General features: G+C 37.7%; 1 protein-coding gene and 1 pseudogene across 3 annotated transcripts in view; both read right to left on the bottom strand.

The window, feature by feature from the left end:
* Rab6a (RAB6A, member RAS oncogene family) overlaps positions 1–16,106 on the bottom strand; it is a 56,509-nt gene that overhangs the window by 38,488 nt on the left and 1,915 nt on the right. The window lies entirely within an intron of this gene.
* Positions 3,262–3,962, bottom strand: LOC148121575 (cytochrome c oxidase subunit 4 isoform 1, mitochondrial pseudogene; annotated as a pseudogene).

A 16,106-nucleotide genomic window follows, 5' to 3' on the forward strand; every position in this document is an offset into this window, starting at 1 on the left:
CTCTTCTAACTACTGCAGGCAGCAGGCATACATGTGATATACATATATACATAACACATGCAGGCAGAAACATTCATATACATAAATATTTTTAAACTTAAGAAATTAGCAAGTAATTTTACAAGTAAAAAACTACACAATCTCAAATGTTGAGAAATAAGGTAATATACATCTTTGCCCAAGCTTAGCTTGCACTTCTTATTCACGTGTATATTGGGTATGGGTTCATGTGGGTCCATGGAAAGAAGGCACTCATAGCCTTTCCAGTTGCAGGGGTATCAGGACAAAGAACTTTTTTTTTTAAATTGTTACCCAATTTACACCTTTAGCAAGTTAATTTTTGTATTTCAAACTCTTTTATCTAAGCTCCCCAAAGGGACAATGACAAATTGAAATGCTCAGTTAAAGGGCACCCCAGTTTGCCCCAACCAAGTTCTGCATAGGCTTTGAACCCCTAGGAAACTCTGAGACAAGACTTCAAACAGAAGGTACTGGAGACAAAGGGTAGCAATCAGAAACACAGATCAAAGCTAGGTGCTGTCACTTCAGAATCAAACCAGTTGCAGAAATCTGCAGAAAGTCCCCCAACAAATATGAATACGGAACACAGGTGGTGTCTTCCTCAATCACTTTCCACCTTATTTTCATTTGTTTAATTTAAAGATTATTTATAAGTATATGTGTGTTCTAGAGCAAGCAAGAGGAAGGGAGGAAAAGAAAGAAGTCAAGTGACTTTTCAGGAGCCAGTTCTTTCCTGTCATTTTGTGTTTGAGGCTGGGTCTCTCTTGCTATTTCTGCTGCTGTATTATTTAGGTCAGTTTCCTACTGTTCCTCTTTTCTCCATGTCCCACCTGACTGCAGGAACAGGGTGTATGTGTGTGGGAGATACCTACAGCTTCATGCCATCCAACTTGTATATACATTCTGGCACAATTTTGGGCCAAATTTTCATGGCTACTGCTTTTATCTGCTAAGAAACCTCTCAAGCCCTATCACCTTATTTTTTGAGGTAGGATCTACTTTTCACTGACCCTGAACTTGCCTTTTCGGTTATGTTGGCTAGCCATTAAGGTCCCGGGATCCTCCCATCTCTTCCTCTACCTCCTCAGTGCTGGGATTACATGAGTGCATCACATCCAGATTTTTTTAAATTAAAAAATTAGATTTATTTTATTGTATGAATATGGGTGTTTGAATGCCTGGTGACAACAAAGGTCAGAACGGATGTTGGTTCCTCTGGAACTGGAGTTACAGATGGCTGTGAATCTTCATGTGGGTTCTGGAAACTGAACCCACATCTTCTGCAAGAGTAGCAAATGCTCTTAACTACTGCACTATTTTAGCTTGTCCCCAACCCCCAGTCCAGTTTTTCTTTTTAAATTTACTTATTTATTTATAAAAATTTCCACTTTCTCTCCTCCTCCCAATACCCTCCCATTTCCCCCACTCCCTCTCCTCCTCCCTCTCCAGTCCTAAGAGCAGTCAGGGTTTCCCCAGTCTAGTTTTTATGTGCATGCTAGAAACTGAACTCAAATTCTCATATTTGAGCACTTTAATAGCCGAGCCATCTATCTAGCTTCAGAAAAAAATCTGACAAAGTTAAACATGCTTCCATGATGAAATCCTGAAGAAATTAGGAATAGAGAAAATTACAAAACAATACTGCATTACAAACCTACAGTCAATATTATATTGAATGAAAAAAAAAACAGCAATTCTTCTGAAAATCTCAGGCCAGTCAGGGCTACACAGTAAGACTGTCTCAAAAACAGACCGTGGGCAGGAGAAATGGCTCATCAATTAAGAGCAAATACTGCTCCTCCATAGGATCTGAGTTTAATTCCTAGTAACCATATCAGATGGCTCATAACTGCTTGTAAGTCTAGCTCCAGGGAGATCCAATTCCTGAGACCTGTACTCATATACAACCCTTACATACACAATTAAAAAGAATAATAAAAAAAAAAACTTTAAAAACTAGACAGCTGGGTGGTGATGACTCACACCTTTAATCCCAGCACTGGGTGGCAGAGGTGGATCTCTTTGAGTTCGAGGCCAGACAGACTCATATAGAGAAATCCTGTCTTGAAAAACAAACAAACAAACAAACAAACACCCAAAACAACTCAAACAAACCCACCCTAGAGCAGTAAGAAAAAGATTATATAAAAGGGATAAAAATAGGAAAGGTAGAAGTTCTCTAACCGATGACAGAATTCTATACTTAAAAGACTCTGGACTTTTTTTTGGGGGGGGGGCACAGGGTTTTCCTGTGGAGCTCTGGTTGTTCTTCTGGAACTCACTATGTAGTCTAGGCTAGCCTCAAACTCAAGAGATTTGTCTGCCTCTGTCTCTTGAGTGCTGGGATTGAAGGCCTGTGACACCACCACTTGACATGACTCCATGGACTCTTACCAGAAAACTCTTAGACCTGATACTTCCTGTAAAAGTGTAAGATACTAATTAACACAGAGATGTGTAGCTTTTCTTCATATCAATAACAAATTTACTGAGAAAGAAACTAGGAAAAATATCTTATATAAATTCTTATTTTTAATTTCTTTAGACTTATTTTAAAAAAAATTAAAAGAACAAACTTTATGTACACACACATATATGTACTTATGTACATACGTATGTATATTTGGGTGTTTTAACTGAATATATGAATGTATAACACTTGCTTGCCTGGTACCCAGGGAGGCAAGAAGAGGGTGTTGGACCACCTGTGCTACACCACCATTGGGTAGGTGCTGGGCTGAACCCAGGTTCTCTGGAAGAGCAGTGAATAATCTTAACTGCTGAACCAGCTTTTCATTACCACCCCACCCAAAATTTCAAGTGCCTAGTAATAAACCTAAGGAAGAAAAGTGAGAGACCATCACTGAAAAAAAGAGACATGACACTGAATAAAGAATTTCAAGGCACCAAAGACTTCTACAGTCCTAGATTAGCAGAATACTGTGAAAATGGATAAATTATCAAAAGCAACCTATAGAACTCAATGCAACCCCAATTAAAATTTAAATAACATTCTTTACAGAACTAGAAAAGACAAACTATCCACATGGTAACACAAAAGACCATGAATAGTCAGGCAATTCACTATCTCAGATTTTTAAAAATAATTATTTATTTTGAGACAGTGTTTTTTGGCACATAGCCCTGGCTGTCCTGGAACTCTATATATACTAAGCTTGTCTAGAAGTCACAGAGATTCTCCTGCCCCTGCCTCCCTAGTACTGGGATTAAAGGCACACACTACCACACCTGCCACAAAATATTGACCGACTGATTGGTTTTTTGAGGCAGGGCTTCTCTATGTAACAGTTTCTTTTCTCCCCACACAAACTGGTCATTTATTAACATGAACCATTGGACACAGCAGTTTCCAGCATACCAACTGAGGGGAGGGAGCTGGCAAACAGCAGGGTCTGACTTCTTCCAGTTGTTCTTGTTGTAGTCCTACTTGGCAGAGAAGTCCTGAATGGAGTTGATCTTCATGTCCATCATCTGCTTGGTCTACATGGTCATCCAGTCTCCATCAAAGGTAGGAGGGATGGGGTCTTAGACAGTGTTTCTTCCACATCAGAATAAGAGCAATGAAACTGATGAAGAACATGGCCGAAACCACAACTGTCTTCTACTTGTTTATACTTCTGTTCATCTCAGCAAAGCTCTAGTTAAAACTGGACTAGACTTTGTCATCCCTGGACAGGCTGTTCCAGTCAGTCTTCTCCTTCAGGGTTTCCTGACTGGCAGACAGCAGCCTAACACAAGCCATATCAGGCAAGGGGCAGTCACACTGATCAACAAAAATAGGGAGAGCATAGTCTTCACTCTTCACAATACCCTCATGTGCTCAAACACACACTAAGGTGGAAATGGTTTTCTTGCCAATTAGGCTAAGTGCCCTGGTAGCCGCCAACATTCTGCCACTGCTAGTCTGGCGACCATCCTCTACACACTGGCTGCTTGTGACTCAGAGATCTTAGATTTAAAAAAAAAAATTATTTACTTTATTTGCATTGGTGTTTTGCCTGTATGTATTTCTGTGTGAGGGTGTAAGATCTTGGAATTACAGATAGTTGTTAGCTGCCAGTTCTTAAGAGTTACGGACAGTTAACTCAACTTCCTCTGGAAGAACAGTTAGTGCTCTTAATAACCAAACCATCTCTCCAGCCTGGAGACCTCAGACGTTTAAAATCCCCTATTTGACGTTATGTGGGTGTTTTGCCTGTTGAGAACAGAGAATCTGGAAGAGCAGCCAATGCTCTTAACTGTTGAGCTATCCAGTCCTAGCATTTATGTTCTAAAAACACTCTGTATAGGAATCTAATGCAGTCATCTCCATAAATGGTATTTGAGAATCATTGTCTTTCATAATAAATTCCAAGTGACTGATCAATTACCTTTAGCTTAAACACTTCTTCCTATGTAAACAAGCTTCACAACATGAAATTCTGTAGTATTTTTCTTCCTATCCCACCCCCTACCAATATCATTATAGTAGCTATTATACCACTGAATTAAGTAAAAATGTGTACTTAAGATATTCTAATAAAAAGTTATACTGAGGCAAAGAATATCAACTAAAATATTTAATTATCAATAATTATTCTACAGAGCATTATCTGTTTAATTCTTCGTCTACAAAGGGATATTCCTGAATCTGTAGAATCAGCTTTTGAAAAAAGAATTTGTCAAGCTGTGTGATGGTGGTACATGCCTTTAATCCTAACACTCAGAAGGTAGAAGCAGGTAGAGTTTGAGTGACTTCCAAGACAGCTAAGGCCACACAGGGAAACTCTGTCTTGAAAAATCCCCTCCCCCAAATAACTTGTCAACATGGAAAAATAAAGCATCCTTTAGATGCTCTCAAACTCACTCTAGTATCTCTACAACTTCAGTCATGAAAGTCTTTCATATATGATTTAACGCAGTGGTTAAATTTACGTAAATATTCTGTTCTCAAACTTCTGTCCACTAATTTTAACTTTCACCAAACAAACATTTTCTATAGCCATTACTACTGCAGTGTTCCAATGGAAATTCTTCTATTTACTGTATTTTTAACTCTACTTATTAATTAAAATTCTTTTTAAATTTTTGTTTACTTTTATGTGTATGGATGTTTTACCTGCAAGTATGCCAGTATACAATATGCATGCAACAACCTCAGAGACCAGAAGAAGGTATTTAATCTCTGGGACTGGAATTACAGATTGTTGAACCACAGTGTAGGTACTGGGAATCAAACCTTGGTCCTTTGGAAGGGAAGTGAGTGCTTTTGACTCGAGTCATCTTGCCAGCCCTTAATTAGAAGTCTTTTACAGGAATAAAACTTTCCTTTTCCTGGTGCGGGAGAACTGTCTGTATTCTGTCAATCATGTATTTTAATAAAACGCTGATTGGCCAGGCAGGAAGTATAGGCGGGTCAACCAGACAGGAAGTAGAGGCGGGGCAATGAGAATAGGAGAAGGCTAGAGAGGAGGAAGCTCCCTCTGCCATTCCTGTCCAGATCACCGAAGAGATAGCATGTAACCTGCCCAGCTGAGAAAGGTAATGAGCCATGTGCTAATGTAGATAAGGATAATGGGGTAACATAAGTTATAAGAGCTAATAAGTAGCCTGACCTAATGGGCCAATCAGTTTATAATCTTATGGAGTCCTGTGTGTGATTTTTCCTTGGAAATTGCTGGCTGTGGGGTACTGGGTGGGAACAGATACCCCAACAAGCCGGCCCTCACTCTACAAATGGCGCCCAACATGCAGGGCCCCTCATACTACATTTTCCCTTTACTTAAAAATCTGCAATAATATGGACTCAAATGTTTAATTCTGTAGGTTCAGACCAATACTGTGTCAATATTTTGTTGCCAAAAGCTTTTTCTATTGAGAACTTTTTCAGAATGGCTCTAGTTTTGCTTTGTGATGCTAAGATCAAACCCAAAGCCTTGCACATATTCAGTAAATACTCTGTCACTACTCTTTAGCCCTCTCAACAGGCTCCCTTCCTCTTTTAACCATCTCCTTACATTTTGCCATCACCAGAAACTACAGGAACATCTTACAATTTCCTTGCTCCGGTCCAAAATCCAATCACTCGGAAAAGCTCTTAGAATTCATCTTAAGGATTAAATGAATTAAAACCATTTGGCATTCATGATAGAACACAATATGAAGTAAATACTCAAATGTTAATAGTATTACATATGAAAACAAATACTGATACCTGCAAATAAGAACAAAATTGAATTTAATTTTTAAAAAAGGGGGAGTACTTTTGACTACTCAAAAAAAAATGTTAGTAGTGAAGCTGGAGAGATGGCTTAGTGGCTAAGAGCACTGGTTGCTCTTCTAAAGGACCCTGGTTTAATTAGAAGCATCCACAAGGTGGCTCAGAATTGACTCTAGCTTGATTTCATGACAACTCATGACTGTAATAACTGCAACCCTACACCTTCTTTCGGTTTCCACAAGCACCAGAGACATATATGGCGCAAGACATACATGTAGGCAAAACATCCATACACATATTTTTTTAAATGTTAGTAGTTTTATAGTAAATGAAGACAAATATTTACTGTTAGAGTTGTCAGGAAGAGATAGATGAATTTTAGGTTTGTTGCAAAATATTACACACTGTAATTTGCTAGAGATGCCATAATGAAGTACAAGTAGCTTAAACAGAAATTCGCAAGTTCTGGAGACTGAAAACCTGAGGTTAAAGTATTAGTAGTGTTGATTCCTTCTGAGGGTGAACCTGCTCTAATCCTTTTTCAGACCTTCTGCTGGTTTTTTTGCCAATCCTTGGCGTATAGAAGCTTCAACATGATCGCGATCAGCAATTTTTCCCCTCAGAACAAATGTGGTTAAATTTCCCCAATATTATCTTAGCTTAACCATTTCTCCAAAACTCCTTACATGTTAAGATACTGCAAATTATAACCTTAACATGAATTTAGGGATGCAAAATAATTTTTTTTTTAAAAAAAGTGTGTTTTTGTCCACTTAGGAGTTCAAGGTATATAGCTTGTAAATCCCTTGTATTTTCCTTGTGATAGAAGTAATAAAACTGAATGGATCATCTTTTATCATTTGTAATAAACCCTTAAGCCCTAACTTAATGCTAATAAGGTAACGTCTGAAAATCCCAAAGGATGGGAAACTAGTAGCCAGAACTAATTCGCATGATCAGAGTTAGCGCTTTTAGCCCCATCTCTAGGAAGGGAACAGAATCAGAGGTTGAATTATACAGCAATAGCCAAAATATAGGATCTGCCTTATAAAAATTAAAAAAGACATCAACTGGAGAGGCTCTTGATTGCTAAACACAAAAAGGTGTGCGGGAATTGGAAAGAGCACGGTAGCCTCACTCTTAACCCTCTTCTCCACATACTATCCTATGCATCTTTTTCACATAATCTGGGACTATGGGTATAGAATTCAGTAGTATGCTATGTGTTTAGCATGAGCCAGGCCCTAGGGTTCACTCCAAAGCACTAAAGTTCAAAGGGGTAGCAAACATACACATACATTAATCTATATGCTGGCAGAGCTAAGATTTAGCTTCCTTTTTTTTTTTTCCTTTCCTTTTTCTTTTTGAGACAAGGTCTCTTTATGTAGTTCTGGCTGGCCCACCTCTACCTCCCTAGTGCTGAGATTAAAGACATGAGCTATTATGCCTGGCAGAGTTTAGTTTTGTTAAATACAATGATGATGCTCTGTCGTCTTTGTTTTCTTGTTGCTTTTTGTGGTACTAGAAAACAAAAACAGATCAAGAATTCTATTCTGGGGGCTGGAGAGATGACTCAGAGGTTAAGAGCACCTGTTGTTCTTCAAGGGGACCTGGGCTTAATTCATGGCAGCTCATGACTGTCTGTAACTCTAGTTTCAGGGGATCTGACACCTTTACACAGATGTATATGCAGGTAAAACACCAATGCACATAAGATAAAAATAACTTATTTATTTTATTTTTTTAAAAAAGGATTCTATTCTGAACTACATTCTTAGCTTCCATCTGTCAGGGTCTGACTGTACATATATCCCAGGCTGACCAGAAATTTGGGGTTTACTCAGGTAATATTTTTGACTTAGTCTCTGAAATGTTGGGATCACATGGGTGTGACACCACTCTCTGCACTTCTGTTATTAAAAAAAAAGGGAGACAAAGACCAATTTCTCCAATTTCTTAATGATTCGATAGAGTCAATAGTTTATGTATATTTGTTTGCATGGTCATTACACTAGACACCAAGAATTATTTTTATTTTGTGATTGTTGTTATAGACTTAGCTGCTATAGGTCAAACTGACTTTAAAGAGGAGGTGGCTTAAAAGCCTATCTGAATTTAAATATTCCCCTTTCTTAACTTTGTTCAATTAATTCATCTTGAGTATGAGTTTTCTGTTACTGTTAACGTTTTTGGAAAAGCTTACTATGTAGCCAAAGCTGGCACTGAACTTGAAATTCTCATGCCTTAGCCAGAAATGCCGGAATTACAAGTGTTATATATACTGCAAACATTTTAAATATCTATTTATTTACTTATTATTTTATGTGTCTGTACTTGTGTGCATGCCTGGTGCCCTCAGAGGCCAGAAGAGGTGTAATATCTCATGGAACTGGAATTAAACATGGTTGTGAACCACTGTGTGGGCAATGAGAATGAAGCCCAGGCCCTCTGGAAGAGCAACCAATGCTTGTAACCACTGAGCCATCTCTCAGGCCCCAGAGGAAAATATCTTAAGAATGCAAAAACATGGCTAAACCACAAATTAACTTTAAAAAAAAACCACAGATCTCATACTGTAGACCAGGCTGGCCTCAAGCTTGTGAATGCAGAAATTAGAGGTATAGGCAGCCAAACCTGCCATAACTTTTCGTTTTTAAAGAAGAAAATATTATTTTATGTGTATAGGTGTGTTGCCTACATATATGTCTGTATACCCGGTGTCAGAAGAATCCAGAGGAGGATGCTGAATCCCCTGGAAACTGGAAATGATGTTAGAGGTGGTTGTGAGCTAGTGTGGGTGCTGGGACTAAAACTAGGGTATTCTGGAAGAACAGCCTCTTAACCATGGACCATCTGTCCAACCTCTAGCTTTAACTTTTCAAATACACTATACACTGAGTAGGTCTTCATTTTCTGTTTTACACTACTTAAAAAAAAGTAATTTGCTTATTAAAAATTTGAGTGCTATTCTCTACACAGTAAGCTAAAAAGTATGATTATGAACAAGAAATTCATAACCCAGGTACGGTAGCTCACACTTGGAGTCTAAGGCAAAAATATCCCAAGTTAAGATCAGCCTGTGCTATATAGAAATATTATATATTTATATATAAGAGAAAGGGGGATGTGTACACGGGGAGACAGATAAAAACACAGAGACAGAAATCCATTACTGGACCAAGAATATAGCACAGAAAGGTGTTTGCTTAGCTATTATGTATAAAATTCATGGTTCAATGCTCAGCACTGCACAATAGTGAGACACTGTCTCCTCTAGCTGACCTCCCCAAACTGACAAAACAAATAATAATAGTGGACTGGGGAGAGAGCTCAGCCAATAAAATGCTTGCACAGGCAAGCAAGAAGATCTGAGTTTAATCCCCCAAAACAAGGTTTAAAGGGAAAGAGGGGCTAGCCATGTAAGCATCTTCTTATAATCTCAGCACTGGGGAGAAGAGGCAGGTGGTTTCCTGGGGCTCCCTGGCCTGTCAGCCAGCCAGCCAGCCAGTCAGCCAGCCAGCCACACACACACACACACACACACACACACACACACACAGAGAGAGAGAGAGAGAGAGAGAGAGAGAGAGAGAGAGAGAGAGACAACCAGGAGAGAGAGTCAACCAGGACAGAGAGAGAGAGAGAGAGAGAGAGAGAGAGAGACAGAGACAGAGACAGAGACAGACAACCAGGAGAGAGAGTCAACCAGGAGAGAGCGAGAGCGAGATAGAAAGTCAACCAGGATTATTCTGTCCAGAAAGGTAGCAAGTAATTCTAAAGGAAATATGGCCCAAAAGAACTAAATACCTAACATTAGAATCTGTATTGCAAAAATTTAACTTAAATGGACCTAGTAGTGAAATCCAATATTAAGGTAAAAAATTAAAATTTTAGTGCATATTTCTTAAACAGAAGCAGATAGCCAAATATCAGTAATTATTTTTGTTGGTTTTGAGGACTTCAGACAGGACATAGACAAAGTAAAAGAGAAATGAATTCACAAAAACTTAAAATGGCTAGACAGATGGCTCAGTGTGGTTAAGAGCACTTGCTGCTTTTCTAGAGGATGAAGGTTTGGTTCCTACTACCCACTGGCAGTTCCCAACTTAGTGCGAGGAGAGCCATCACCCTCTTCTGGATTCAGAGGGCACCATGTGTGCCCATGGTTTACAGATATACATGCACACAAAATATTCATACACATAAAAATAAAAGCATGCCTTAAATCCCAGCATTGAAAATGCAGAGGTAGGCAGATCTCTGTAAATTTAAGGACAGCCCAGCATACATAGTAAGTTCCAGCTCAAAGAGTGCTATGCAGTCTCAATACTATAGAGGTAACTGCTGCAACGTAGACAAGGCTGGCCTGGTCCACCGGCCTCAACCTCTTAGATTCTGGGATTATAACAGCATATGCATGCCTGGTTTCTCTGTTCCTGCTTATTTTTTCAAAGAAAATTAGGGACTGAAAAGAACAGCAAGTGTGCTTAATTGTTGAGTTACCTTTTCAGCCTCTAATTTTTTTTTTTTTTAAGGTCATCCAGGCCTACTTGAGTCCTTGGAGAGAGAGAGAGAGACAGGGGTTGTAAACTAGGGAGATAGTTCGATTAATAAGGTGCTTGGTATATAAGTTTAAGGATCTGAATTCAGTTTCCAGCACTAAAGGAAAAGGGTAGGTATAGTTTGTTATCCCAGCGCCGGGAAGGAAGAGACCAGTGAATCCCCATAGTTCACTGGCTGGCCGGCCTAGCATAATCGACAAATTCTAGGTCCCAGTGAGAAATTGTCTCAAAAAATTAAGGTGGATGGCTCATGGAGGGTAACTACACCTGAGGTTGACCTCTTGCCTTTACATATACAAATGCATACACACAAGGTTTGGAGAGATGGTTCAGCAGTTAAAAGCACTTGCTGCTCTTCTATAGGACCTAGATTCAGGTACCACTCACATGGTAGCTCAGAATTGTCTCTTAACTTCAGTTCCAAGGGGGACCCAATGCCCTCTTTGACCTCGGTGGGCCATGCACACACGTGGTACATAAAAGGATGCATACACACATAAATACATACCCTTAATAAAAAAGAAGAAAAACAAGTAGAAAGCAACTTTTTTTTAAAAAATATTTATTTATTTATTTATTTATTATGTATACAATATTCTGTCTGTGTGTATGTCTGCAGGCCAGAAGAGGGCACCAGACCCCATTACAGATGGTTGTGAGCCACCATGTGGTTGCTGGGAATTGAACTCAGGACCTTTGGAAGAGCAGGCAATGCTCTTAACCTCTGAGCCATCTCTCCAGCCCCAGAAAGCAACTTTTAAAAACTGTTTTTTTTTTCTTTTCTTTGGTCATTCCCTTAAGGGTGCTTGGGGAAAAGTTTAAGTCCCAAGTCCTCCCAAGTCCACATGCTAGGCAAGAGCTCTATCAATGAAATGTATCCACCCCCCCCCCTTTTAAAAATTTTTTGAGACAGGGTTTTTCTGTAGCTTTGGAGCCCGTCCTGGAACTAGCTCTTGTAGACCAGGCTGGCCTTGAATGCACAGAGAGAGATCTGCTTGCCTCTGCCTCCTGAGTGCTGGGATTAAAGGAGTGCCCCACCACCACCCGGCTTGTTTTGTTTTTTGGAGATAGAGTTTTAATATGTAGCCCTGGTTGACAATACTGGTCTCAAATTCACCAAAATCCACTTGCCTCTGCCTCTTCAAGTGACAGGATTAAAGGAACACACCATCACATCTAGTCCTTTTGGTACCATTTTTAAAAGTAATAATTTTTTAGATATATTTTATGTGTGTTTCACCATGTGCATGCCTAGTGCCCAGGGAGGTCAGAGGCACTGGTTCCCCTGAAACTTCAGTTATGGATGGTTGTGACCCAGGATAGGAATCAAACCCAGATCCTTTGCAAGACAAATGCTCTTAAGTGATATCTCTCTAGCTTCCACCCCCTTTTTGAGACAGTCTCACTATATAGTCCACAGCAGCCCTGAATTCATTATATAATCCATGTTTTCCTCAAACTTGCAGCAATCTTGTCTCAGTCTCCCATGCTGGAATTACAGGCATTCATCATTGTTCCTAACTCCAGGAAGTAGCAATCTAGGGACGAGGAAAATGGCTTAGTAAAGCACTAGTGCATTAAGTACCTGAGCTGGACACTAAAAAAATAAGGCAGATACACTGGTGTATGCCTGTAATACCAGCACTGTAAATGCATAGATAGCAAGATGCCTGGACTTTGCTGGCCATCTAGTCTAGAGGAATTGGGAAACTTTAGGTTCAGTGGGAAACCTTGACATAAATAAGGTAGGGGCAGCAGGATGGCACTGTTGATAAGACCTATATTGAGGAGAACCTGGAATTTTTGATCCTCTTGCCTCTACCTCCTAAATACTGAGATTACAGGCAAGTACCACAATTTGTGGTTGGATTGGTAGTTCTTAAAAATTGTCGAGGACGCTAAAGAATTCTGTTTATGCAGATTACATCAGTATTTACTGAAATCTAACTATGAAAAATTAAAAGTACTTAGTATATCTAAAAATAGTAATAAATCTTATTGCATGTCAACATAATCTTTATGAAAACAATCATTTTACAAACAAAAATTTAGTGAGGGTGGCACTGTTTTACACTATTTGCAAAACTCCTTAATGTTTTACTGAATAGAAGACGGTTATATTCTTACAGTTGCTTCTGACACATATCAGGTAGGCTCTCAGAAACTACACTAAACACTTATAAGCTAATAAGAGTAGAAAAGCACATAATATCTTAATATTCTGGACCTCTATGGGGCTTATAGATTCTCCCTTTGCAGACTCTTGTGAGATCTCAGGGGGGCAGTAGATCAGTTTGAGAGATACTGGATTAGATACTATCAGGTCATTTTGTTCTTCTTGCAGCTCCATTTTGCAAATTAAGAGTCCTAATGGAAATATTTTCTGTATCTTATTTTTAAACCTTAAAACTTGATAGTAGTAATTGCGAGCACAAAGTACAAGTTTCCTGTGTTAGTACTGGCCACTGATCTTTGGCAAATTACTCAACATCTTTTTATGTTTCAGTTTCCTTATCCATAAAATAAAAAGACAGGACTTATTGTATATAGTGCTATTATAAAGATTAATTAAATGTTAACATTTTTCTGAAAGTCTGGAAGATAAAGTGCTTAGTAAACAACACTTATGTACTTTACTGAAAAACTTTAAGTGGTTTAACAGATCTTATCCATAAGGAATTTTCAGAGAAGAATACATAATACCCAATACAACAGGGTGACCTCTACTGTACTATTACAGTGTTCAATAATACTAGTCTCTCACACTTTTTCCCTATCTAATACATTGTAGTTCAAGAAGATGATGGAAAAATGGTGATATGAAGTGAAAAAAGTAGTATTAGGTATACAAGTCTCCTTGTCATCATTTCCTAATAATCAATAACAATTACGTTTGCAGTAAAATCCATCATAAACCACTTAATGAGAATTCTAAAAGTCCCTCTGAACTTACAGACAATAGCCTGATAATAACAAAAGAGTCTCCTGAAGGAAACTTTAGGAATTCTGTAGTTTAACATTTCTTTATCATATACTAAGATAAAGAGAAAATTGCCAAGACTCATGCCATTAACTAGATCTGTCAAGTACTGAAACAATTCATCTTCATTATAGAGCAGAGTATCGTTCATTTGAAAAGCTAAATAAAAATTACATGACTATAGCATCTACATATTTGACATACTCTATATATTATACAAACAACAAATAAATTAATAGCTTTAACAAAAAACCCTTTTAACTCAAAAAGAAAAAAAGGTGTAATATGTAGATAAGTGCTTTTTTTAGGGAAATGGTTAAGCCTTTAAATTATTAGTTCCTCTATCCAAACTCCAGCATCTGTAGTATATTCTTGTAAATAATCAAATAATGTAAGTATGCAATGTAATTACTAAACTATTAATTTTATGAGGGGAAAATGTAGATTTTTTTTACCATAACAAAAAAATATAGGCAATTAGCTTTGGCTGCTATTACATTCAATTATTATTCTGTCATCAAATGTTTCTGAGCAGCTACTATGAGACTGGTTCTATATTAGGCAACAGGAGTTCAATGAGCATAAAAAGATAATAATTTGTATCTTATGGAACTTGCATTCTTTTCTGCTTTGGAAAACAGGCAAAACAAACATAAAATAGTCTAAATGTGGTGAACACTATTAAGGAAACAAAGAAGGCTATGCCACAGAGTATAATCTTTAAAAGCTGAATTGTGAATTCTAACAGACTGAAAAATAAATAATTCATAGCAAGTTACATCAATGTAACATAAATTCTACAGATCTTTGTAATGCAAAAAAAACTACAGGCACTGACTGTAAAGAAAGAACTCAATGTTTCAGTGTCCGAACTATTGGATGGCATTACTTAGCAATATGATGACCTCAAAAGATAATTAATCTCACAGTTCTAAACAGAAAAAAGCATGCAAACGTAATCCTAAAGTAAGCAAGTTAAATCTAAGGAGATATAACAATTGAATGTAATGTGGTATCTTGAAAGTTGAAGCAGAAAAATATTGAGTTTTTTAAAACTAAGGAAACCCAAGTAAGCAATGAATTTTAGATAATAATAAAAATCAATATTGAGCCACTAATTTTCACAAATGTACCTTGTGTATTACTAATATATTAGCTGGACATGATGTAGGACGCACAGGTATCTTCTGTACTATCTTATCAATTTCCTGTAAATCTAAAACTGTAAATCTATATAGTTATACAGAAACACACATAGCTAAATCTAAAAAGGCATTATTTAGTAGTCACCTGGGAAGGCTGGGAATGCATAAAACAGAATAGTTGATAAGTTATCTAAAGTAAAAAAATGACAGAACCTGAGAGGCTAATTCATACCTTCAATGCCAGCTTGGGCTACAAAGTAAGACTTATCTCTCTCTCTCTCTCTCTCTCCACACACACACACACACACACACACACACACTAGACTTATCTCTCTCTGTACATACACACACACGAATATGAAAAAGCTGTATTGAAACACATTACTTTTCTTGCCAATTTAAAAAAAATTAATTTACTAACAGCTGAGGATACAGCTCAGTATGTATAGTGCTCATCTAACATCACATAAAACCAAATTTTGTGGCAAACACCTACAATCCCAGCCTTTGGGTGGAGGCTGGAGCATCAGATATTCAAGGCAAATCTTGTCTACACAGAGTTTATAGCTAGTGTTATTACATGAGACCGCCTGAAAAAGAAATTAATTTCAAAATAGGAAAAAAGAAATGAAAATAAAAATGAGTGCAGTAGTTCACCACTGAAATCCCAGCACTCAGAAGCTGAGGCAGGAGGATTCCAAGTTTGAAGCCAGTCTGGGCTGCCAGAATATAACTCTATCTTAAAAAGAAAAAGTAATGAAAAAGAAACTAGAAGTCATAAAACTAATATTTACAACATAAACACTCAAGAAATTCAAAGGAAACCTATATATAGTTATAAGGTAAACTCTTTCCTCATGCTAAAAACTTCAATAGAAAGATTAATAGATTTCGTGAAAACTAAGTAGTCCTATACACAATATGAGGCAGTCAACATCTCCCTAGACTGCCTAATAAATACATTCAAACCTATTTATTAATAATAACCAATGAACTTTTTATGTATTTTATGTATGACAGTCCTTAAACTGCCATGTAACACTAGCTGATCAGGATCAACTTCACAGACTTCATCAAGTTACTCATCTAAGGAAATGCGTATTTTATTTTAAATGTTTCATTTTTATATTTATGTATTTTTTATTATAGGTGGATGCTAATGGAGATCAGAGGACAAC

Source organism: Myodes glareolus, chromosome 7 (genome assembly GCF_982192425.1).
Source record: "Myodes glareolus chromosome 7, mMyoGla1.1, whole genome shotgun sequence".
Classification (NCBI taxonomy): Eukaryota; Metazoa; Chordata; class Mammalia; order Rodentia; family Cricetidae; genus Myodes; species Myodes glareolus.